The sequence below is a fragment of the Salvelinus sp. IW2-2015 genome, unplaced genomic scaffold (assembly GCF_002910315.2).
Source record: "Salvelinus sp. IW2-2015 unplaced genomic scaffold, ASM291031v2 Un_scaffold1055, whole genome shotgun sequence".
NCBI lineage: Eukaryota > Metazoa > Chordata > Actinopteri > Salmoniformes > Salmonidae > Salvelinus > Salvelinus sp. IW2-2015.
Window position 1 is genome coordinate 499635 of NW_019942708.1, and position 25961 is coordinate 525595.

General features: G+C 44.0%; 1 protein-coding gene and 1 long non-coding RNA gene across 2 annotated transcripts in view; one reads left to right on the forward strand and one right to left on the reverse strand.

The window, feature by feature from the left end:
* Nucleotides 1-25961, forward strand: part of nr3c2 (nuclear receptor subfamily 3, group C, member 2) — a 130027-nt gene that overhangs the window by 19074 nt on the left and 84992 nt on the right.
* LOC139024129 (uncharacterized) lies at nucleotides 25000-25304 on the reverse strand. Its single transcript, XR_011475388.1, has 3 exons — nucleotides 25267-25304; nucleotides 25172-25214; nucleotides 25000-25051 (listed from the first exon to the last, which is right to left on the reverse strand). It is a non-coding gene; the product is annotated as an uncharacterized lncRNA (long non-coding RNA).

The window sequence follows — 25961 nt, forward strand, 5'->3', positions numbered from 1 at the left end:
AGGAGGGAGAGGAGAGGTGAAACACTTATTCCTGCGTCTGCCGGCAGTGCGAGCGGATCTAGAGGGCAGAAGTTTATATAATATATATATAATTCATTTACAGCGAGTTCACCATGCACGGTATTTAAGTTATTGTTTTAATGAAATAAGCCACATCCTGGTACAGGAGCCAGACAACCAGACCGTCGTTTGGTCCTATGCTGCTACTGCCTCAATGGGTTACTGAAACTTGAGCGTGGTAATCTCCTATCACAAGACGAAAACAGTGGTGTTTGTGTGTGTTGTCTCTGCCAACAAGTGAGCATGGGCTGCCGAACACACCACAGATAAGCAATCGAAACACACAAAAATGCTGATCTCTTTTACCAGAATACCGTCCATGCATTTCCAGGGGGGGGGGGGTCTTTTGTTATCTCTTAGGGAGTGTTTAATTGTTCCACCCCTCATAGACTACTGAATATGTAGTAAGCCTAGGGAGATCTTTACTTTACATTAACCTATACAGTATCGACTCCTCAGTACACTCTGTGACACTCACAGCTGCTGCGAGATGATGCTGCTCTGTGACGGCTACGACACAACACACACACACACTTGTTCGCCTATAGAGGCTAAACCCTCCGTTTCTTCTCGGTTCACCCCAAAACTTTTCTAACGACAGAAGATCATAGAATGGATTCTATTCTCTACTATTCAGTCCCTCAACCACATACGAACAAATGTAGCCAATCTTCCATGTCTTAGTTGAGCCAAGCGCCACCCTGAGCATCGACCTACATTACATTGGTGTTGGCCACAGGGTTGCTTGTTCGTTTTCTTTCTTCTATTGGTTGGTAGTCAGTAAACATCTGCCAGGCCGTACTATGGCCAGTCATTCCTTCTGTGTTACTGGGTTTGCGTTCTCTGTGGTCCTCTATGTCATAGACCACATCGGCTGTATGATTGGCTGGGGTGTGATATCGATGTGGGCACTCTGGTAGTCATATATCACTATAGTAATGCATGTAACAGTATGTTACAATGTTCTATATTGTGTTATAATTTGACATATCCAAAAATATTTCTTCAATCGCAAATTCTCTCTTTAACATGAAGGTCATGCTGAGATGATGAGCTTGAAAAGACCAAACAATATCTTTGGTTTTGGTTTTTTTAGGCCTAATCTTGGCCAGTTTGATTGGATTTTGATGGAGAATCGAGCGGCGCTGGTCGCTCTCTGGTTTCGTGGTGCGTTGGATTACAAATTACATCCTATTGGAAAGACGAGAATTCTTTGGCCGGAGGTTCGACCTGGGGCGCTTAGCCCGATTAGAAATCAATAGGCCTCTTGGGTCATTCTGGAATTACGTTAAATGCTTTTCCTTACGGACTTTCTACCCCATAATCATCATGATTACCGCCAATGTTCGAGTGGAAATCTGTCTGTGCAAAGACTAGGGCCAGTCTATTATTACAAGATCAGGTGTGGCTCTGCTAAAACTAAAATGGCACAAGCTGTGAATTTACACTATCAAACCCTCAAATTCTATAAGCAAAACCCAAGGTGGCGGTCAATGGGTTGCCATTTTTGTTGTTTTTCTAATTTAAGATTGGGCCTTAAAAAACATGAGGAAGTGTACACAGGAGAATGTACACGGCGGCACTAGAGTCACTTACACAGGAGGAGTGAATGTATGATCTCGGCATTTTTGTATCTCTAGCCATACCCCCACATCCGCATACTTCTTGGACGCAAATAGCAGCTACAACGCTGTGAGCTATACACTGCGCGAGCCAGCGACTTCGCAGGCCGAGATCCCCCTCTACAGATAGACTAGATTAGAATAGATCCGAGCAGATTCACTCACATATGCTAAAAGAACACGGTACATAGTACCCAAAATATCCTGTCAGACGGTCTCCGATCCTGTCTGAGCCACACTGCGCATCCGCATGAAGCGCCTCCATTATGGAGCTCATTACGGCCAGGTCCTGGGAGAGCAAGATCGAACACGTTGCATGAGCCCACTATGAAGCGAGTTCTAAGTCGATCAAGCAAGAGATGCTTGAATAACCTCTAATCTGCAATCACACTATTCCTCGCTGGGGCACCGCACTGTCTGTCCTCGCCCTTAGTACCATCATTGCCCTGCACCATCTCTCTTACACCCCTAAGAAAGACGCGTGCCATAGACCAGTGTATTGCGCGCCTAATCCTGCTCATCGTCTCTGTATAGCTACTCTCAACTCCATTCATCCTCCAAACAGAGCCTCACCGCCTTTATTCGAGTCCTCTCTAGCAATGATCAGCAATCGCACTCTGCACTTCCGAAGTCAAACGCCTCTCATACTTGTCAGACTCCATCAGATAAGTGTTGTATACAGCGATATCTGTAGAGGGTAATCCAGACTCTGGCGGATCATGGCCTCTTGGGGTTCCTCCTAATAGGATATTAGCCCCACCTTAGCTTATAGCCCGTACATCCTCTATCGAGACTGATACGCTCTGGTCCCTTCAGTAGAGTGTTAGGATCCTCTTCATACATAAAATCGTGAATCGACGATCACTCAGATGTGAACAAATGACGATCCGAATCACTATCCTTATATCACAGACCTATCTTCTGATCCATCATCAACATTATATCATGCCTCCTCTGCGAAGTCCGTACGCATATTGTGATGATCGTGATCTACTCCTGCCTTCACATCAAGACTGCGAAACTCGCCCGGCTTAGTGCCCGTCTCAAGTGTTGCAACCCGACACACTGCGTAATAGTCCACGCCGTCTCCTTAACGCAGATCAGACATCAGTGCTCTGACACCCCGAGCGACAAGATTCTCTATCTCGTCTCATTGCACATCGCACGCCACCCTAACTCTCGGTACACGGCAGGCCACAGAGCTCAAGACGTACAGGGTGTTCAGAGCCAACATTCGTCAGTATCACTCAGCCAATGAGCGTTCAATTAGCTCCATCCATGAACCATCATTACTATTGTCACTAATGTAAGCGTTAGCTCATAACACGTTCATACAGCCTCTACCCTACGTCCGTGATCCTCACACCTTACTCCGATAGCGCATTCGATCACCACTCCGTGCCTGCACCTATATCCATCTAGTGCATGAACAATCGCACTGTACTGGGCTCTACTCAACGCTCACTACTTTTCCGACTCGCCGGTCCCACACTGCGATGTCGCCTGTTGTGCATATAGACATACTCTTCAAGGGCAATCGTGGGTATCCGTGCTGTTGTATTGCTGCGTTCCCATTGGCTGACGTATATTTTCTCCAGCCAATCATCATCACAAACCGTATCTCATACCCCGGCCAACAGCGTCTCAACTCACTAACCACTCATGGTTATTGCTTCACTCGTCTCTCAATTTCAGCATGAAACATGCACTCTGAGTGTGTTAGGTGCTAATCTCATAGGTCTGTCCACGTGAGTAACATCGATTCATGTCATAATCTCGCAATAGCTAGTACAAGCTTTGTGAGCCTTAATCCGCATCTGCTCGTAAGGATCACTGCCACCTCAGATCTTAATCCGAGGTAAGTATGTTAGTTCACCCATCTTTCTTGGTGGTTACTTGTATTTCTACCGAATGTCAAGCTCAGTCATCTGACGAAATCGGTGCCGTCTACGTCTGGCGTCTAATATATTTCGCTCAGCTGTCACATTACACTCTCGTTGTAAAGTCTAATTCCTCCTTGATTATGTTATACTGATGGATTTCACTACTCTGCCGTTGTAATGTAGTTACATCGTGCTTGTGGTTATATCCCCATGCGTCAATCATTTCTTACTCCAATGTCACGTCCAATGTAGCGTAATCGCCTGTGCTGTCAGCATCTACCGTTTATTATCTACCACGCTAATTGACGCTCTACACATCGCTTCGTGTTACTGTATATTCCAACTTACATGCTGCTGAGCGTGATGCGCAAGAGTCCTTCTGATCATTTTTCAGTCTCGATCTACGCCACTCCGGTACTGTCTATTTTTCTATAATACTGAATTCTATAGCGGTATATGCGAATGGAGCTCGTATTTGCTCTTTGCCCGTACCCAAACTTTACAGTTGTAGGTGTTGACTAAATCAACTGCGTCTGAAATCTATAGTAACGTCGTATCACCACTATGTGAAAGGCGCTCATATTCATATTAGGTCTTCTTAAACTCTAGATCTGCCACCTAAAGCGTGACATAATCATACAGTAGCACCAAATAGAAGAATTAGCTTTTATTAATTGAAGCACAATTTTGTATTTCTGATCTTTCTTTTATTTTACTTTATCCGTTCCAAATCCCCCTTTCCCATCTACTATACATTACCCTCAGCACGCCCACCCAGCCCACATTCGCGTGCCCTCGTACCACCACGTCTTCAGTTCATAGCCACACACCGCAACCCCCTCACGCAGCTCTCGCTCGCAACACTTCCGCGACCAATAGTCACAATCACCCCTCCACATTGACGACCACTCGGCTTCCACATGCGCCTGACAGTGCGAAAATGTCCACGAAAGTTCTATAGACAGGATAAGGGTATATGGGACACATAAGTCCTCGTACATATACAATATTACTGTTATGTTAATTGTTGGGCCCTAGTGTCTAACTCAAGGATTTATTCTACTTTACTAGATTCTACAGGGATCTTTGTTCAGGCCCAATTTGTTCCTTTTGACTCCTGCTCTCTACTACGTAACTCCTTCGCTCCTTCGTGTGTTGTGAGATCGCGCTACGACCCACAGGTAACCTATAATTAGAGGCGCCTCTGAGATCATACAACCACTCGGCTCGACCCACTTCTGCTGTAAAGTCAAGTGACTCAACCCTTCCGTACTAAAGCCCAAGCACTGCCAACTAGAGCCAACTAAATTAAACAATTCTATTTTGATCACCATTCTTCTCGATTTTTCTATGCTCATCGCTTAGCGATCTCTAATGCATCGGAAGGAGTTGTAGTAGTGACTGCACGGCTTTTTCTCCATTGGTACGCCGTGGCTCACCGCTGCGTCGACGCGGCGTTGTCCATGTTCGCCAGGTCGACGGTCCTAAGACTTGGCTGGGGATGACCATATTAATCGGTCACTGTCGGTATGAGGTCTCTTGAGGGCGATACTATGACTGTGTCGAGTTGGAGGTGAAAGAGAGACTAGAACATCACACCACTACAATATCACCAAACACATTAGTGTCTCATCATTAATCCATAGCTTATTTTTATCATTCTCTCCTCTCGATACTGTCGCAATTCCGCTTGTACATATGGATCTGATACTCGACTAAATTGCTTTCAGAACCAATTGAAATTGCTCCCACTATGGCTACACTTATAACATCGGGCCAAAGGCAACAATACACTCATTTATCATAAAATTCATATTTAGAAGAATAATGCAAGTACCGTGTGACAATCAGTGAAATGATAGAAAGCTCTTGCAAAGTATATCATCACTAATCATTATAGAGACGTAACCACAAGCGATTAACTACATTATGTAGAAATACAGTAACCACAACGATTAACTACATTACTGTAGAATACAAGTAACCTACAAGCGATTAACTACATTACTGTAGAAATACAGTAACCACAAGAGATTAACTACATTACTGTAGAAATACAGTAACCACAAGAGATTAACTACATTACTGTAGAAATACAGACCACAAGAGATTAACTACATTACGGTAGAAAAATACAGTACCACAACGATTAACTACTGGAAATACTGAGCAATTAGCTAAGCCAGTGATGTTTCTAATTTAAGAACATACAGTGTTATTTGATTCAGGTACAAAAATTTTATTGGAGAAAAATAGTAGCCAATGACAAAACATCCACTGGCCTTGAGTAGCATGCATAGACTCATGTAGCAGGAAATGTACTGTAAGTGTATGTCTCGCTTACTGACAGTAATTTGAATATAGTATTAACTAATTATAGGATGGTTGATTGAACTCATGGCAGTATATTTGACCTTCTTAGCTGGCCTCTGCAATAACGGTCTATGTGACATTCATGAAACGTAAAACACATATTTAGACTTAGGCCTATATAATACAATTCTATATAGGTTTCGACGTTAACTAGGGTCATTTAAGGCCAAGTCACAAAGTATTAATAGTAGAATGACAAAGCAAATCACTCATTAAAACCCAACCAATCAGAGTATGTCCCGAACACACCCACTAAATATATTCTTAATTCATTGGATAATGACATTTTCATCAATGTCCTTCCCAGTCCTAAGCAATGTAGCGTGCAGTAAAGAGTATGTCTGACACATTTCCCTGTCCTTCAGTATCTGCCCTGTATCATTACCCTTTTGCTAAATATAGATTGGTGTCGTCCAAAAAAGAAATGCCCAGTCATACATTCACTCTCCTTGTAAGTGACTCTAGTCCTCCGTGTCACATTGCTCCTGTGTACACTTCCCTCATTTTTTAAAGGCCCAATCCTTAATTAGAAAAACAACAAAATGGCAACCCATTGACCGCCACTTGGTTGCTATAAAGTTGAGGGTATTATAAGCTGTAAATATCACAGCTTGTGCATTTAAGTTTAGCAAAGAGCCCACACCTGATCTTGATTCAAACTGCCTAGTCTTTGCCACAGACAGATTTCCACTCACATTGGCGGTAATATGATGATTATGGGTAGAAGTCCGTAAGGAAAGCATTTAGCTAATTCAGACGCAAAGGCCTATTGATTTCTAATGGCTAGCCTCAAGGTCAACCTCCGGCAAAGAATTCTCGTCTTTCCAATAAGGATGTAATTTGTAATCCAACGCCACACCACAGCGCCCGCTCATTCTCATCCAAGAATCAATCACAACTGGCCAAGAAATATAGCTCCCAAACCCAAAGATAGTTGTTTGGTCTTTTCAAAGCTCATCATCTCACCATGACCTTCATTCGGCAGATTGCGATGAAGACTTAATATTATAGGTCTGCAATTATAACACAATTGAACATTGTACAACATACTGTACATGCTTACTTTGTGTATTGCTACCAGTGCCCACATCAGCAGCCACATCATCAACCACAGCCCATCATACAGCCACGTGTGAGTCTATAGACTAGAGGACCACAGAGGAAACCAAACCACATAAACCACAGAGGGAATGACTGGCATAGTACGGCCCTGCAGATTTTACTGACTACCACAATTGGGAAAGAAAACGGAACCAGCACACCCTGTGGCCAAAACCAATGTAATGTAGGTCTATGCTTCAGGGTGGCGCTGGCTCAACTAAGACAATGGAAGATTGGCTACATATTGTTCAGTAAATGTGTGAGGATCTGATTAGTGAGTAGAATCCATTTCTATGATCCTTCGTCGTTAGAAATTTTGTAACAGAGAAACGGAGGGTTTAGCCATAGGCGAACAAGTGTGTGTGTGTGTGTGCGTAGCGTCACAGACAGCAGTCATCTGCAGCAGCTGTTGAGTGTCAAGAGTACTGAGGAGTCGATACTTTAGGATAATGTAAAGTAAAGATCTCCTAGGGCTATAATTTCAGTGTCTATGAGGGGGTGGAACATTAAAACTCACCCTGAGGTGAACAAAAGCTATGCAGGGACGGTATTCTGTAAACTTGACTCAGCATTTTGTGTGTTCATGCTTATCTGTGTGTGTTCGGCAGACATGCTCACCTTGTTGGCAGAGACACACACACACACACACACTGTTTTCGTCTTGTGATGAGGACAAAGCTTACCCCACCGCTCAATTCTCAGTTCCCATTGAGGCAGTGCAGCATAGCGCGGTCTGGTTGTTCTGGTCCTGTACCAGGATGTGGCTGTCATTAAAAACAATAACCTTAGGTACCTGCATGGTGACTCGCTGTAATTGTTTTCTCATTTTATCTACTCTCCCTCCCGCTCGCCTTGCCGGCAGACAGGAATAAGTGTTTCACCTCCTCCTCTCCTCCTCTCTCCTCTCTCAACCTTTTCAAAATCAAATCAGTCCAGTACCATAATCAACAACTTTAGAATATGCCGGGTGAGAATATGACGGTGTAGATAAGAAGTAAAACCTTTATGACCCATGCACCGCTCTGCCAGGTCCAACCTCCATCGCACCCCCCGCACGCGCCGCACACGCACACGCACGCACACGCACACGCACACGCACACGACACACACACACACAACACACACACACACACACACACACACACCACCACACTCATGCACGCACACACTGCATTGTGGGTCACAGTCTTATTAACAGGTTTTCATCCTCTGCCGTATTGGAAATTTTCTCTTGTTGAGTTTTGGCTCTTTCCAGTGTAATCACATGGGAAATCACCCCTCACACTGTGAGTGTTTGGACTTTTTTCATGTATGTGAGTGTATGTGTGTATGTGCGTGTGCCTACACGTTTGTAAGTGTGTCTTTGTGTGCCTGCGTTCAGTGTTAATGTGTGTGCGATGTGTGTGTGCACGCCTGTGTGTGTGTGTGTGCATTTGTGGTTGTGTGTGTTTTCATATTTTATGTAATGAGATGTAGCTTTGTTCGGATGTTGAAAATCCACACCGGCACTGGAGCATGTCTAATACAACCACAAAGGGGATTCTAATAAACATTATAGCACAGCGCGGAGAAAAAAGGACACAACTGCCCTCGTTGATAGTGTTGTGGTTTGACCAGTTGCAGTTTGACCCGTTTTTACGGTAGATGGCTTAGATCATCTGTAGCTTCGAGTCTTATATTGGAGTTTGGCCAGTTTTTCAGTAGATTATTTCGATTTGAATCTGTGCTCTTCTGACTTTATAAGAAGTGTCGGCAAACTTCAGTCACAGAGATGGAAAGAGCCTCTATTGTCATGTTACAGCAGGGACAAACTGACAGTCACTCTGGTATGACTTGTCAGTTTTTATTGGCTTTCAACATCTGGTTCTAGAATGTCCGTGACCCTGTTCTTAGCACAGAGGACACCAGCCCAGCAACATAAACAGAATCTTACTGTACATAGATTTGTCCGCTCCATGGCATCTGTAAGTGACTGCCTCGAACATGGGCTGTTAGTAGCAGCACTGTACTGTAGGAAACTGGTGTGGGCTGAAGTATAACAAGCAATGGCAAAACACAACGTACATTTCCAGACTGACTATGAACCGGACATTGTGTGATTGGGCTATTCAACCTCCCACCACCTCGGTGTAATGTACACTGATGTTTTATTCCTCTCATTCAGAAGTCATTGAAAGAAAATCTATATGGACAAAAGAATCCATACGAAGTAGAAAATATCCATAGAAAATCTATTTATGACGTGTGAAGGGTAAAGGGGCCTATTAACAGAGCTTTTGGTATACTCAGGGCCAGGGGTCAAGGGTTAGGGGAGTGCATCTGTCATGTGAGCAGGGACTGACGTGTTGGAGTTCTGGTTGTGATGATAGGATCGGAGGGAGGGCGTTGGCCCAGGAGTGTCAGGTTAACATTGCGTGGAAACTCTACGGCGAAGAATAATAACCAAGGCTATGCATTATACCACACCCACCTATTCCATTGTAGGTATAGGCTGTTAAACTGTAAGACCATATGTAGGCCACAACTCTTCTTTCTGTCCCCTGGTTTACTTGAGATTTGTGGAAACGCCTCTAGGCTCTATTGTGAGGACTTGGATCTTCCCTGGGCTGGTCTCAAACAGGTCTGCTCAACACCTTTCACACGACCTGTCAAACAAGCTATCCCGCAGGCCTGATGGAATGGTGTCAGCCGAACGGTAGACACCGAACGGTAGACACACTAAAGCTATGCATACACACCTGAACGTCTTTGCATACACACACCTGAACTCTATGCTCTTGAAACGATGATCTTACGATTATAGAAGAATTACTGGCACAGTTTGCCTCCGGGTGTAAGTACGTACACTGGAATGGAAGAAAGAACTCCAGGCATCTCAAACTTGTCCAAAAACAACCCAAGAAAACATCCTCCTCCTCCAAAAACAAACGGCTGCAGAAGCTTTTGCACGTGTTCCTTGTCAAATAAACTGGGAAGACATCAGAGGAGAAGTTTAGAGAATGAACTGACAATAGACTACTCTGTTCAAGAGAAACTACAGTATGTGGAAGTCCAGGACATTTTACTGTTGGATGGGGTGGTTATAGGGAAAACAATTGGCTTTCAATGGCAAATGTAAGGGCAGTAAAGTGACACACAGTCTTTACCATGGAACGTTTGTAGTCTACAAGCTCTTTAGATCAGGTTTACTCAGCTAGTTTTGCAGAGAGGCCCTAATGAACACTCCTGGATGTAGCTTGACAGACACTCAGCCCTGTTTAGCCCTGTGGGTGCGTCTCTCAAAAGGCAGCACCCTATGTTCCCTGTATGAGCCCTGGTCAAAACGTAGTGCACTAAAGAGAAAAGCGAGGGTGCGCATTTTGGAATTGCAATCCTGTCTAACCCAAGGCAACAAAAAGATAACAACTGTTGTGCTGGGCTGATACAAAAAATGAAGCTGAAGCACACTGCTAGCTATATGCATTGAGCATAAATAGGTCAGACTTCCCCTGAATAATGGGGAGAAAAGGGGGACTGGCTCTACCAAGGAGTAGGCACCACATAAACAAACTGTCACAGCCATACTAGATGGGCTACAGTGCGTGATGCGGCAAGAGTTGTTGTTGCTTACTGAAGCTGTGCCATAGTGTTACCTATTAGCTGAAAGCTGTGTTCATAGTGTTAGCTGAAGCTGTGTCATAGTGTTAGCTGTTAGCTGTCTGTCTTTAGTGTTAGCTGTTAGCTCGAGATTGCTGCTTTATCGCTGTCTAGACTGACCGCAATGTTTGCTCAATAAAGGGCTCAGTTTTCTTATCCAAAAGAAACAATGTGCCAACAGCCCATCTATGAGGGCCTACATTTGAAGTTCGTTCTCGTTTTGAGTGTGTCTTCTGAGAAGCTGGAGTTATTCTGTTAGCCTTAAACAGCTGGGTTGAAACGAGCAAGCTTAGCCGTGCAAATTACTAACTGTAAGTTTTTAAGATGCCGACGGGGCTGGCTGGCGCCAAAGCTCTCTCAAGTCATGTCGACGTGAGCCAATCCATTCAATCCGTAAAACTGGCCAGAATTATGCAACTCCAGAGTTGTGCTTCCCCAGTTTATGCCTTAAGCGCGTTGGATTAACAATGCTCATTTGCCTATTTAGTGTAAAAGACTGTTACTCTTGACAACTTGTGGTATTTACATTGAACTTGTCATTCGTATGATGGTAAAAAACACTGTTTTGTATCTCCATGTCTTCTTCCTTTTTTTTCTCAGATCAACACGGTTGCTCCTGGCAAGAAAATTTTTCTGTTGTGTCGACTGAGAGGGTCAATCCCTTAAAAATTCAGGGACGCATAGCACCTCAAGGATGGAATCAAATGCAAACATTGGACACGCTGTAAGCAGTGCAATCTTGTGTCCATCAGCCCTCGAATTACTTCTCTAGTTCTCTCAATACACCTTGCCGAATAAATTACTATCTCACATCCACAGAAGAAACTGCAGTAAATACAAGATCATTGTTGTTGAGAAGTAATGTGTTATAAATCGTGTTTAATATCTCATTCACAGACAACTAACATACACCTTCATAAGGTCTATTGTTAACTTTCTTTTGGGGCGCGGAACCATTTTATCTACACAGTATGGGCCACTGTAACTATATGAACCACAGGACCACTTCCCCAAACTCCTTCTAGGCTCCTCTTTAGACTCACAAGGCGTATTATTTGTTTTATTATTAAAACATATGCTTCCTATTTCTTGAAGCCTGGGATCTAGAAAATCACACCCACCTGCCTTCACAGCCTAAACCTCAACACTAAAACTTCCTCTGTCTCCTGCTAACCTCGTTGTTTTGAGGACTGAACCTCACCACGCTCCCACGACTCAAATCAGGAGTCGGACTTTTTAGGATGTGCCATGGTCTCGAATTCTGACAACAGCAGACAGTAAACAGTGTGATAGAATTGCGCCTGTGAGCCGACCCGCGTACATCTGCCAGCGTAATCAAACCCTATGGGCTCTCAGGGGGTACTGCGCAGTTCCTAGGCCAGGCACGTATCGAGAAACCAGCTTTGTGCACGTGCCACTCAGAGCCAAATAGCAGCTGTTGGAATCACTAATAGGTTCTCAATTTTGATCTCTGGTTCTTGCCAGTTTTTGGATGCGTAGTGCTATATAGTCCCAGGTTGCCCACTCCGTGAACCAACTCCTTCTCTCTCCATATCTTAGAAAGGACACCAGTTCTATTTGGGACATTGGATCAGATACCTAGGCGACAACATCCTTCCAGCTTTTCGTAAACAATGAATGGATTGTACAATGTTCAATTGTGTTATAATTGCAGACCTAGAATATTAAGTCTTCATCGCAAATCTGCCCGAATGAAGGTCATGGTGAGATGATGAGCTTTGAAAAGACCAAACAACTATCTTTGGGTTTTGGGAGCCTATATTTCTTGGCCAGTTGTGATTGATTCTTGGATGAGAATGAGCGGGCGCTGTGGTGTGGCGTTGGATTACAAATTACATCCTTATTGGAAAGACGAGAATTCTTTGCCGGAGGTCCGACCTTGAGGCTAGCCCATTAGAAATCAATAGGCCTTTGCGTCTGAATTGGCTAAATGCTTTCCTTACGGACTTCTACCCCATAATCATCATATTACCGCCAAAGTCTAGTGGAAATCTGTCTGTGGCAAAGACTAGGCAGTTTGAATCAAGATCAGGTGTGGGCTCTTTGCTAAACTTAAATGRCCCAATCTGTGATATTTACAGCTATAAATACCCTCAACTTTATAGCAAACCAAGTGGCTGCCAATGGGTTGCCATTTTGTTGTTTTTCTAATTAAGGATTGGGCCTTTAAAAAATGAGGGAAGTGTACACAGGAGCAATGTGGCACAGGGGGCTAGAGTCACTTACAAGGAGAGTGAATGTATGACTGGGCATTTCTTTTTTGGGACGACACCAATCTATATTTAGCAAAAGGGTAACGATACAGGGCAGATACTGAAGGACAGGGAAATGTGTCAGACATACTCTTTTACTGCACGCTACATTGCTTAGGACTGGGGAAGGCATTGATGAAAATCTCGCTATCCAATGAATTAAGAATATATTTAGTGGGTGTGTTAGGGACATACTCTGATTGGTTGGGTTTTAATGAGTGATTTGCTTTGTCATTCTACTACTTAATACTTTGTGACTTGGCCTTAAAGGACCCTAGTTAACATCGAAACCTATATAGAATTGTATTATATAGGCCTAAGTCTATAATATGTGTTTTATGTTTCACGAATGTCACATAGCCCGTTATTGCAGAGGCCAGCCAAGAAGGTCAAATATACTGCCATGAGTTCAATCAACCATCCACAATTAGTTAATACTATATTCAAATTACTGTCAGTAAGCTAGGACATACACTTACAATACATTTCCTGCTGCATGAGTCTATGCATGCTACTCAAGGCCAGTGGATGTTTTGTTTATTGGCTACTATTTTTATCCAATGAAACATTTTGTACCTGAATCAAATAACATTGTATGTTCTTAAATTAGAAACATCACTGGCTTAGCTACATTGCTCAGTATTTCTACAGTAATGTAGTTAGTCTCTTGTGGTTACTGTATTTCTACAGTAACGTAGTTAATCTCTTGTGGTTACTGTATTTCTACAGTAATGTAGTTAATCTCTTGTGGTTACTGTATTTCTATAATGCATTTGCAAGAGCTTTCTATAATTTTCACTGATTGCTCACGGTACTGCTATTTTCTAAATATGAATTTTATGATAAATGGAGTGTATTTGCTTTGGCCCCCGATGTTTAAGTGTAGCCATCTGTGAAAGKAATTTCAATTGGTTTAATATTTAACTGTAAAGGCTAATTATATGGAAAATAAAATTGTTTTTTAAATGAACACATTTGTATTTGTTTTGTTATTTTTTTGTTTGGGGGGTTACAGGTACATTATCCATTTCAAATTATACGTTTATAAAACCTGTACCTGTAGGCTGACACTCAAACGAAAACAATCAGTGCATACAGAGTTTAATAATAAATAATACATTCAGTATAAACAGAAAAAGAAAACTAAAAATAAGTGGCCTCCACCCCCAACGTCCCATCCAACCAATTCCCCCAACCCCAGCCAGCCAACATGTCTCCACCCCAACCTCCCATCCATTCCCCAACCCCAGCCAGCCCACATGTCTCCCCCCAACCTCCCATCCCACCCATTCCCCACCCCACCAGCCAACATGTCTCCACCCCAACCTCCCATCCCATCCCATTCCCCAACCCAGCCAGCCAACATGTCTCACCCCCAACCCTCCCATCCCATTCCCCAACCCAGCCAGCCAAACATGTCTCCACCCCCAACCTCCCATCCCATCCATTCCCCCAACCCCCAGCCAACATGTCTCCACCCCAACCTCCATCCCATCCCTTCCCCCAACCCCAGCCAGCCAAATGTCTCCACCCCCACCTCCATCCCATCCCATTCCCCCAACCCTACCAGCCAATATGTCTCCACCCCAACCCATCCCACCATTCCCCCAACCCCAGCCAGCCAACATGTCTCCACCCCAACCACCATCCCATCCATTCCCCCACCCAGCCAGCCAACATGTCTCCACCCCCAACCTCCCATTCCATCCCATTCCCCCCATCCCTACCAGCCAACATGTCTCCACCCCAACCCCACCTCACATTCTCCCCAACCCTACCCAGCACAACATGTCTCCACCCAACCTCCCATTCCATCCCATTCCCCATCCCTACCCAGCCAACATGTCTCCATCCCAACCTCCATCCATTCCCCAACCCTACCCAGCCAACATGTCTCCACCCCCAACCTCCATCCCATTCCCATCCCTACCCAGCCAACATGTCTCCACCCCAACCCTCCCATCCATTCCCCAACCCTACAGCCAACATGTTCCACCTCAACCTCCCATCCCATTCCCCCAACCCTACCAGCCAACATGTCTCCACCCCCAACCTCCCATTCCTCCATTCCCCCTCCCTACCCAGCCAACATGTCTCCACCCCCAACCTCCATCCCATTCCCCAACCCTACCCAGCCAATGTCTCCACCCCCAACCTCCCATCCCATTCCCCCATCCCCTACCCAGCCAACATGTCTCCACCCCCAACCTCCCATCCCATTCCCAACCCCCCACCCAGCCAACATGTCTCCACCCCCAACCTCCCATCCCTTCCCCCCAACTCACCTCAGCCAACATGTCTCCACCCCACAACCTCCCATACCATCCCATCCTATTCCCCAAACCCAGCCAGCCAACATGCCTCCACCCAACCTCTCATCCCATCCCAACCCTACCCAGCGAACATGTCTCTTCCCCAACTCCCATCTCATTCCCCAACCCCACCAGCCAACATGCCTCCACCCCAACCTCCATCCCATTCCCCAACCCCACCGGCCAACATCCTCTACCCCCAACCTCCCATCTCATTCCCCAACCCCACCCAGCCCACCATGCCTTACCCCCAACTCCCATCTCATTCCCCCAACCCCCACAGCCAACATGCCTCTACCCAATCCCATCTCATTCCCCCAACCCTACCCAGCCAACATGTCTCCACCCAACTCCATACCATCCATCCTACTTCCCCCAAACCCCAGCCAGCCAACATGCCTCCACCCCCAACCTCTCAATCCCATCCCCCAACCCTACCCCACGAACATGTCTCTTCCCCCAACTCGCCCATCTCATTCCCCAACCCCATCCAGCAACATGCTCCACCCAACCTCCCATCCCATTCCCCCAACCCCACGCCAGCCAACATGCCTCTACCCCAACCTCCCCTCTCATCCCCCCAACCCCACCGCCAACATGCCTCTACCCCAACCTCCCATCTCATTCCCCAACCACACCCAGCCAACATGCCTCTACCCCCAACCTCCCATCTCATTCCTCCAACCCCACCCAGCCAACATGCCTCTCACCCAACTCCCATCCCATTCCCCCAACCCCACCCAGCCAACATGCCTCTACCCCCAACCTCCCATCCCATTCCTCCAACCCACCCAGCCAACATGCCTCCACCCCAACCTCCCATCCCATCCCACACCCACCCAGCCAACATGCCTCTACCCCCAACCTCCCATCCCATCCATTCCCCAACACCACCCCAGCCAACATGCCTCCACCCCAACCCTCCCATCCCATCCATCCCCAACCCCCACCAGCCAATCTGCCTCCACCCCCAACCTCCCATGCCATTCCCCACCCCACCCAGCCAACATGCCTCTACCCCAACCTCCCATCTCCATTCCCAACCCACCCAGCCAACATGTCTCCACCACCACGTCAGTCCATCCAACACCCCCACCCCTCACCAGCGACCAGAGAAAACATCCCATACCACTCCTTCCCCATGCGCCTGAAAGCAAAGAAAATAGGAAAATAGGTATAAATATATTGTTTATTTTGTGTTTTGGGCTTTAACTAAGATTATTCTTTACAGAGTCAAGTATTTGTCCAGGCTCAATGTTCCTTGACTAGCACCATTCATTCTCGCTGTCAATAATTCTAATGTTATAACTTCTAACAGTAACTGTATCACTGGTGAATTGGGAGAGAGTGAGGTGGTTGCCATCTAAAAGCCAACATCTTTTTTGCTGCAGTGCTGCCTGCCAGCAGTAATCGTCTCTGATTGATTGAGAGATTCAAGGATTCATTGTTAAGTAACATAATACTGTAGATGCATATCATTGAATATTTATATTCATGCAATTCAAAATTATGTTGTAACTTTGCCTCAGAAGTATTTACCTGCAGGGCATATCACATTTCGACACAAAATCTTTGGCAACAGTCAGTGAACTTTTGGATAGAGAATCATTTTAGCTAACATTTTTCCTATTTCACAACTGAATTCTATTCTCCCTTCAAACAATTTCATTATTTAATTATATATCTGAACTGTACAATACACCTCTCTACTCTCTATTCAGCTCTCATCACAGTGTGGGGAAGGAAAGCAAGTGGTAGAATGCGAGAAAGATGAGGGAAACGATACCGAGAAAGGATGAGAGAGCAAAATCCGTTGAGGGCAAGATGACAACCCTAGGTCTCCTATGACTCTTTATATAATTTCCCACTATAAAAAAAACCTGGCTTATACACTCTTAGAAAAAAGGGTTCCTAAATGGTTCTTCAGCTGTCCCCATAGGAGAACTCTTTTGGGTTCCATCTAGAACCCTCTCTGTAAAGGGTTCTACATGGAACTCAAAATGGTTATAGCTGGATCCAAAAGGGTTCTACCTAGAACCAAAAAGGGTTCTTCAAAGGGCTCTCCTATGGGAACAACTGAAAAACCATTTTAGGTTCTAGATAGCACATTTTTTTCTAAGAGTATAGATCACAAAAACCTTAAAGGTCCAATGCCGCCATTTTTATCTCAATATCAAATAATTTCTTTTTTCTTAGTACCTTACTGTAATTGTTTTCAATTAAAATGGTCAAAAATAACCCAAAAAATTGCTTCTTAGCGAAGAGCAATTTCTCAAGAATTTTGCTAGGACTGTCTGGGAGTGGGTCTGAGTGGGGAGGGGGAAACTGAAAATTAGCTGTTATTGGCAGAGAGGCTTGGAACTCTCTTTCTTATTGGCAGGCCAAAACTCCATCCCACCAAAACAGGCTGAAATTTCAGGTGGTCTTTTCAAACAGCTCTTACACTAAAAGGGCATTGTCATCATTTTCACAATTTCACAGTATTATTTCAACCTAATAGTGTGGAAATATATATAATTCACGTTTTTTTACTGCACTTGGCCTTTAATATAGCCCCTACATTAGCACAACTAAAACGACCCWGTATCATTGGACATCTCATTGGACTTATCCTCCATCCCCTGAATCTATTAATAGATAGAAAAATAGGTTTACCCAGGAAATTAATAGTACTATTCTTGGTGATCTATGCCTTATGTGTACAAAATCAGAACATTGTAATTTCCCCCTGCCGCCATCTGTGCATACAATTGATTGAATTTAGGTATAATAAGATTAAGGCTCAATGCAAATGTTCCGCCGATCTGTCGTATTATACAGTATACCCTTAAGTAGGAGGCAAATACACACAGTAACAGGACATTGAACATCGCCTAAGGGAATACAACATGTAACAGGACATTGAACAGCGCTATAGGGCAAAACACAGTAACAGGACATTGAACAGTCTAAGGGAATAGCATACAGTAACAGGACATTGAACAGTGCTAAGGGGAATAGCACACAGTAACAGGACATTGAACACGCTAAGGGGAATAGCATAGTAACAGGACATTGAACAGTCGCTAAGGGAATAGCATACAGTAACAGGACATTGAACAGTGCTAAGGGGAATAGCATACAGTAACAGGACATTGAACATCGCTAAGGGAATAGCATCAGTAACAGGACATTGAACAGTCGCTAAGGGGAATAGCATACAGTACAGGACATTGAACAGTCGCTAAGGGAAATAGCATTACAGTAACAGGACATTGAACAGTCGCTAAGGGATAGCATACAAGTAGTAACAGGACATTGAACAGTCGAAGGGAATAGCAACAGTAACAGACAATTGAACAGTCGCTAAGGGATAGCATTAGTAACAGGACATTGAACAGTGCTAAGGGAATAGCAACAGTAACTGACATTGAACATCGCTAAAGGGAATAGCAACAGTACAGGACATTGAACAGTCGCTAAGGGGAATAGCATACGTAACAGGACATTGAACAGCTGCTAAGGGGATAGCATCACGTAACAGGACATTGAACAGTCGCTAAGGGAATAGCATACAGTAACAGGACATTGAACAGTCGCTAAGGGGATAGTCATACAGTAACGACAATAACAGCTGCTAAGGGGACTAGCATACAGTAACAGGACATTGAACAGTCGCTAAGGGAATAGCATACAGTAACATGACATTGAACACTTACTAAGGAATAGCATACAGTAACAGGACATTGAACAGTCGCTAAGGGAATAGCATACAGTAACAGGACATTGAACAGCTGCTAAGGGACTAGCATACAGTAACAGACATTGAACAGTCGCTAAGGGGAATAGCATACAGTAACATGACATTGAACAGTTACTAAGGGAATAGCATAGTAACATGACATTGAACATGTACTAAGGGGAATAGCATACATACAGGACATTTGAACAGTCGCTTAAGGGAATAGCATACAGTAACAGGACATTGAACAGCTCTAAGACTAGCAATACAGTAACAACATAACTAGTTCCGCTAGGGCCAAGAGCAACAGCAAATGGACATTTGAACTAGTTACTAAGGGGAATAGCATACATCTCGGAGCACCATTAGGTGCAAAACCTCGACTTAACCAGTTGCGGCCCACTTTTTGGAAGAAAACCACTCGATTTCGTCTCTACGTTATATTGGCATCGAACATGTCACCCTAGGAGAGTGGGTGACCTCGACAATTTATTGTTGAAACGAGAGGCTGCTTGGATCTTTAATTTAAAGACCCTTGCTCCCTTCGGTCTCAACATAGACGTTGATCTGAAGCCATTCTTGTGATTATTGTGATTTTGCTCTTGTAAATGTTTGTAGGCTTATGTAGCCAAATTGTATCTATGATCGTACGCTATCCATTTATGTTTTTTGTATGCTATGTTAATATATGAGAATTAACCAATGATATCAGGCCACCCATGATTACAGACACCTGTGTGTCTTTTGACACTATATAAATGAGTCATCCCGCAGTGTTTGTCATTATACCCTGATGAAGACAGCTTGTCTGTCGAAACGTTGGACATAAATATTTTTGCATCTGAGCTAATAGAGTGTGCGGCTCTCCTTTATTTTTGAATAGCACACAGTAACAGGACATTGAACAGTCACTAAGGGGAATAGCATACAGTAACAGGACATTGACAAGTCACTAAGGGGAATAGCACACAGTAACAGGACATTGAACAGTCACTAAGGGGAATAGCATACAGTAACAGGACATTGCACAGCCACTAAGGGGAATAGCATACAGTAACAGGACATTGAACAGTCGCAAAGGGGAATAGCATACAGTAACAGGACATTAAACAGTCGCTAAGGGGAATAGCATTCAGTAACAGGACATTGAACAGTCGCTAAGGGGAATAGCATTCAGTAACAGGACATTGAACAGTCGCAAAGGGGAATAGCATTCAGTAACAGGACATTAAACAGTCGCTAAGGGGAATAGCATTCAGTAACAGGACATTAAACAGTCGCTAAGGGGGCAAACCATCAGCTGTTTGTGTAAATACATAGGATATTTTGGGCTGTATACACTGTATATATATATTAAGGTCCAAAATGACTGGCACCCTTGATAAAGGTGAGCAAAAAAAACTATACAATAAATAATACAAATACTGAGCTAAATTGTATGCGCCAATAGTTTGTTGTCTTGTATTATTTTATACTAATTCAGTTGCTAATGGAAATAGATTTTGTTTAACATGTAATCATTTACTTTATACAAACAGGCAGGGGTAGTGACCTGTATAGCCTCAAGGGAGACCCTTTTGAAGTATACAGTAGTAGAAGGTTACATTATGTAATGTAAGCAGCAATGTCTTAACCTAACAATGTCTTAACCTAACACACGTCCGTCTTAACCTAACACTGTCTGATGTCCAGTGGCTTGGTAGACTGTGTTGTACGTGTTAAAGCTCCAGCTTATCTGTGAGCTGTACATTCAACCCACTCTTATAAACAGAGATTCTTCACGGAGTATACAAAACATTAGGAACACATTCCTAATATTGAGTTGCACCCCCCCTTTCGCCCTCAGAACAGCCTCAATTCTTCGGGGCATGGACTCTACAAGGTGTCAAAAGCGTTCCACAGGGATGCTGGCCCATGTTGACTCCAATGCTTCCCACAGTTGTATCAAGTTGGCTGGATGTCCTTTGGGTGGTGGGTCATTCTTGATACACACGGGAAACTGTTGAGTGTGAAAAACCCAGCAGTATAGCACACTCAACCAGGTGCACCTGGCACCTACTACCATACCCCGTTCAAAGGCACTTCAATATTTTGTCTTACCCATTCACCCTCAGAATGGCACACATACACAATCCATGTATCAAGACTTTAAAATTCTTAATTAACCTGTCTCCACACCATCTTCTCATCATCTACACTGATTGAAATGGATTTATCAAGTGACATCAATAAGGGATCATAGCTTTCACCTGGATTGATCTGGTCAGTCTGCCTCATGGAAAGAGCAGGTGATCCTAATGTTTTGTACACTCAGTGTATGTTGGCTATGAAAGCAAAGTTCATATCTACTGATACCGGGCCTTTTCACATTGTCCCTATCYGCATGGTTCCAGCAATGKTGSTGGATGCATAACCAGGCCAGCTAAGTACTTGTTTTGGTTCTGTTCGGMTCAGTAGTGTTAAAAGCCCTAGACAGGGTGTTAGCCCCACTGCTGAGGACAAGGTAACCTGACTGACCTGGAATCAGCGGGAGAGCAAATCTCACCTCAGGTCTGTTATGACCCTTATCACTCCCTAATCAATATTCTGGCCTTGTGTGTGATCCCAGTCCCCTATCCTCACATCACCTACACATGACAGCCCCCCTGGAACCAAATCCCTTGAAGTAAACCCGAGCCCACTTAGGTAACAGACCCAACACAGGTTAATGCAATAGCCACGAGCAGGGGGAACGGCTCAAAACATATGGGAACCTGACTTGGACTGACCTCGGCCTATACATTACTACTACTACTGTCTGTAACCTCGTTCCACACAGCCCCAACTAATTTCAATGCATAACATTTGGATAAGCAGATACCACACACATGGGTATAGAATCAGATTTAATCAGTGCAGAGGGTAAACATGTGTAATGAAAGCCAGACAAAGCAGAACGGGAAGGGGGAGGTCTGTTTGTGCCGGTCCACCTGTAGTCACTTACATGCCTCAACAGAACAGAGTGGAGGTATACTCTTCCGCCGTGCTGTTTCACAATGCCAGCGCAAACGCATAGACAGATGCTACTGGGCTACGTTCCAGCTGCTGCGATKATTTGGGCCACACAAATAGCTTCTACCTTCATAGAGTGTCTGTTACTGRCAGATAGTCAATGGATAAATCATTAGAAATGGCTCCTGAGGTTCCTTCCTTGAGACTGGCTGAATTGAATTCTGGGTAATTGGATTGAATGGGGCCACCTCATTGGCCTACATACGTATTTATATTGTACTTAAGGTGCTTAATGCCAATGACACTGATCTGATTAAAGCTTCTCTATCCGTAGGGCTGTTATGAGGTCTTTGGACGAGAGGGAGGGGACGGGAAAAATAAGCTATACCCAGAACAGAATAGAAGAGAAACGACATTGCAGCCGCTTTTGTTAGAAAGCTCCGATGACGTGTCAATTTCAATGTGTCATTTTTACTGACGTCGCGGAATGAACACGGCGGCTGGAGCTCGCACTCGAGCGGCAACGGCGTCTTGCGTTCCGTCTGAGAAAGCTCAGGGTGCTGAAACTAAAAGAGGTTCTTCTGCAAATTTCGGAGGAACGTTTCTTTGCTAATACACYCTGCTCGACTCGAGCGAGGAGAGAAAGTATGCTAAGTACTACCAATGTTTATTCACTTGACCTAGAAACTCCACATCGCTACAGTCCTTGGCTGGCACACACACACTGCAACGGTACATACCCAGTGTTCATACAGTCATATATGATTTCCTCACTCACTACCTGTGCTACGTCTCCCTTGCAAGTTCAGTCCCGAAAGTTATCAGGCTAAGTAAACGTTTTATCAGGGTAAGTAAAAAGTTATCAGGCTAAGTAAACGTGCTATCAGGGTAAGTAAAAGGTTATCAGGCTAAGTAAACAAGTCCTCTGATGAAATGAAGAAAAAAAAGGAAAAATGAGTTATTCTGTTTGCTCAGAGATTGACATACTTTCAGAGATGAAGGTTGTAGATTAGGAAGCACATTCAAATGACTATGGGTCTATAATCTGCAATGAAGGGAATAACAGAGATCTAATGACCCACAGTCTTGAGGGTATGAGCAGTTGACGTCAGGTAAGAGCATGGTACAGACTCTTAACCCTCGAGAGCCCATTCTTCAAGACACCGGCCTAAACAGGTTAATTGCATGGCTTAACATATAGCATGAACGTATAGCATGCTATCTGCCATATAGGCAGTCAGTAGGCTTGTCGTTATGCTCAAATGTACATTACATTTCCATGGATGAGGCAGAGAGACGTGAGTCAAGTTAACACGTTTACTGAGAAGATATCATGGCAACAATGGATCAGGGTCTTTGAACTTGACCATTACAAAACAAACTCTTTACAAGACATCGTTTACTACCGTGTTTGTACAATGCCTTTCTGTAAACAGGAAGTCAGATTACGACCCCTGTATGCCGCCCATCTGGCCATTAACATGCATTGAGAGAGATCCAAAATCCATTTAGCTAATAGCAAATTAGGTGATAGGGACTGCAGTGAGAGATGTATAGATTGATAGAAATGTGGACGCGGTACCGATGTGAGATGAAACGGTGCATATGGAGGTGACCTGATGGAGAGAAATGTGATTGAGAGGTGACTTAGCATGAATAAAGTAAGAGGAGTAAAAGTGTTATTAGGGTGCAGGTGGGAGGAGAGAGAGAAAGCTGATAAGAGAGGGATCTGACATGACCAAGGAGAGAGGCGATGAAAGCTTAAGATAAGCTGTGTGCGACCAGATGGTGTGTAGAAAGGTGACCGAGAGAAAGAGAGAGAATAGGGAGAATAAGTGAGAGAGAGAGAGAGAGAGAGAGAGGATGGAATGGACGCGAACATCAACAATATGAAATTAAAAGCAGTGAAAGGAAGAAACCAAACTGACACTTCACTTCAACTGAGGCCTGTTCAGTTCCTCTTGCCCAGCACAAAAATATATGCTTAAAAAAGAAAGCGAAATGGTCACTACAAAACGACAACTAACAGTGTATATGTTCTCTGATATTTTTCTACTTTATTTATACTGTAAGAGAGAGTGAAAGGGAGAGCAAAGCAAAAGTTACCTCGACAACGTGTTGACCTTGGGCACATCAACGCTACACTCAAGGAGGACTTAGCCACTGTCGGCTAAGCACTCCAATTGATTTCAGTACGTGGCCCAGAGTTAGATTGGATTGAATTGCTTTCTACCAGGGACAAAGAAAGGCCTAAAGGAACTACTGTTGGTATTGTTTTGGGGTTCTACATTGGTACTAACACTAAACTTTGGCCCAGTATAATAGTGTCTAGTGTAGGGCCCAACAGTGTTTGTCCACAGGGGAGAAGTCCACTGTTACAAATTCCTGCCGGTTACTGTTATCAGCACCTCACAACCCTGAGCTGCACACTCCCCCTCTATACCCCACGACTGACCGGTGTCTGAAGAGTCTAGGGGGTACCATAAACCTGCCTCTCAAACTCTCCTGACCTGTGGGACCTGTGCCCTGATAGGTTGCTAGAGATGTTACTAGGGGGCTGTACATCTGCCCATCCTCTTGACTCAAGTCACACAATACCATCAGTTTCTCTCAAGCAGTGGCAGAGTGCAACATCTCTGTCTCTGTCATCAACAACTGGACTCAATAACATTTCTGGACTGGTGGGATGCTGTGCGTGCACAAAGTGAGTTGTGTGACATTGTATATTATTCTTCACAGTTAGTTGTTACTATGGTTGTACACTGCCTTTGTGTATAGCTGGATTGTAATATGTACAGGTAGAAATATACATTGTCATCCTTCCATGTTAATAAGCTTGTTGTTATACTTCTGCTATCAGTTGTAGTATTGTGTACAGTGAATTAATTACCTCTGTTTCAAAAACCACCATCATTCCACTCCATTCCACTACCATTCACTACATTCCACTACCATTCACTACCATTCTACTACCATTCCACTACCATTCATTACCATTCACTACCATTTACTACCATATCTACTAACCCATTCCACTACCATTCCATACCATTCTACTACCATTCCACTACCATTCTACCTAACCATTCCATTACCATTCACTACATTCTACTACCATTTCCACTCCATTCCACTACATTCTACTACCATTCTACTACCATTCCATTACCATATTCCACTACCATTCTACTACATTCACTACCATTCCATTACCATTCCACTACCATTCTACTACCATTCTACTACATTCTACCCATTCCACTACCATTCCACTACCATTCACTACCATTCTACTACCATTTCCACTACCATTCCACTACCATTCTACTACCATTCCTACCATTCCATTACCATTCCACTACCATTCACTACATTCACTACCATTCACTACCATTCCACTACATTCTACTACCATTCCACTACCATTCCACTACCATTCCACTACCATTCTACTACCATTCTACTACCATTCCACTACATTCTACTACCATTCCACTACCATTCTACTACCATTCTACTACCATTCCACTACCATTCCACTACCATTCCAACTACCCATTCCACTACCATTCACTACCATTCACTACCATTCCACTACCATTCCTACTACCATTCACTACCATTCTACTACTTCTACTACCATTCCACTACTCTACTACTCACTATCTACATACTCATTCCTACATCCCACTTCATTCACTCCTCACTCATTCCACACTACCCATGTTTATTTTTTATTTATTTTTATTTAACCTTTATTCAACTCATCCCCATGTTCATTCTCCTCAGTGTGTTTAAATAAAGTTCCTGTGTATGTTAACTCTGGGCTGCTATGTCCCTCTAACTGGGGTGTCACAAACAGGAATAAGTAGAGCCGGGTCGCTCTCTTTTCATCCACAGAATACTGATTGACATGGTTCTAACCCTAACCCTAATGACTGACATGGTTCTAGAACCGCTAACCTAATGATTGACATGGTTCTAAACCT